Genomic DNA, 1,806 nt, shown 5'->3' with positions numbered 1-1,806 from the left:
GTTTGGGGGCACGGGAATAAGAAAGCGGCAGGTAGCTGTATATTTCACAGTTGATTAATGAGTCAGAGGGATGATGTCTCTTATCAACACTCTGCACATGGCCGCGAGAGAAGAAAGGTTTACCGGGGCTAGGAACGCTCCAATCATAGACGGCTCCCATTGCCGTCCCATCATTCCTTTCTGTGCTCACCCACCTGTTTTTGTTGGGCTCTCTTCTTCTCTTCTCCACAACAGTCCTCAGCTGATGTAATTGAACACTTTACCCAGTTGTTAGGTAACATGCCAATGCGTTTTGTCTGAAAAAGTGAGTGATACATCTGCTGCTGTGCAGTTCACAGTGTGTAGCCGGCTCTTTGTTTGGAGATTACCGCGCAAACTGATGTAAACGCTTGAAATAAGTTGTTAATGTGGCTTATGTCATCATGCAAGAAAAAAAAGGGTAGTAGGCAGCCTGCTGACAGCTGAAAAAAGAAATCCTCCAGTAAAATATTTTGGTAATAGTTACAGATGTGCTTGAAAATATATCACTTTCACGCATGACAGAACTGGATGTTTGATATAAACTCCTGTTTATCAAGTTTGACACGCAGCCTGGATGTGATGATCCTTGATAAATATGTATGGCATGCACCAACGGCTCTCAAAACCAGTGCAACACAAGCTGAGAACGATAGTGATTTCAATGCCTGGGCAGAAAGATCCGGCCATAGCGTGTTTCCAAATGCACTGTGAACATAAATCGCAGGGTAAAAATAATGTGAAAAGAAAGAGCAGCAGACAGATAAATTCAAAGCAATGAAGTGCTCGTGCTATTGTGTGTAGTAGATATGTCCTTGAGAGGTATAATATTACTTTAATGCCAGCAAAAAAATGTTTGTCACAGGCAGTAAGCCAAATTATTTTCTTGCTGCCTTCATTTGTTCCATTAAAGGAGATAATATTTTTACTATCATGTGAGAAATCCTTTCTGGCTGCAATACGGTGTTAATGGAAGGTGTATGGCATTAAAGTGAATAGAGAAACACGGATGCAACACCAGAGAGTCTAGCTTTCTGTGGATAGACAGCTCCCTTATTGTTGACAAGGAGACATTTTTTTTGCCTTTCATAGATGAATCAGAGAAGACAGAGATGGGAAACATAAAAAGATGGATGTGAAACCAAACATCAAAGTGACACGGTGAAGCCAACGGTTTCTTTACTCGGAAGTTTGCACATCTTTGTGCATATTATTTAGTCTAGGATAAGGAAGATTAATAGCTGACGCTAAACATTAAAAAGAACAAATGCAACGCGTCTTTATCAGGCAACGTGGGAACTTTCTTTTGATTCACTTTACTACACTTCGAGGAGAGACACTGCAGATGAATATGGAAAATATTACAGATAGCGCCATAAAACTTCCCCAGTTGAATACTTACATTAAGACAATTCTTGTTTGTATTAGTTGTATTAATGTGAAAATGAGGCTTTATCGACTGCTAACTTTTGGTGAAACTCAGGAGACATTTGCGGGTGCAAATAGACAAAGTGTAGTAAAAGTAACACCTGAATGTATATTGTAGATGTGGGGTTTTTTCCCCACTAAAGAAGATACGTTATAGAAACAAAACAGCCCAAAAAACTCAAAATTGAAAATTTACGTTTTTGAGTGTCTCCCCTGACACTACAAAACCTAGCTTATTACAATATTAATGATGGATTTTGGAATTCCAGCATGCAACTGTGTTGCAATGCAAATTAAACACTCATCAAATATAAAAAGTTGGTCAAAGCAAGTGGTGGCAGCTCCAGATGACGGTGAGAA

Source organism: Etheostoma spectabile, chromosome 5 (genome assembly GCF_008692095.1).
Source record: "Etheostoma spectabile isolate EspeVRDwgs_2016 chromosome 5, UIUC_Espe_1.0, whole genome shotgun sequence".
NCBI classification, from domain to species: domain Eukaryota; kingdom Metazoa; phylum Chordata; class Actinopteri; order Perciformes; family Percidae; genus Etheostoma; species Etheostoma spectabile.
This window is presented reverse-complemented; position numbering follows the sequence as displayed.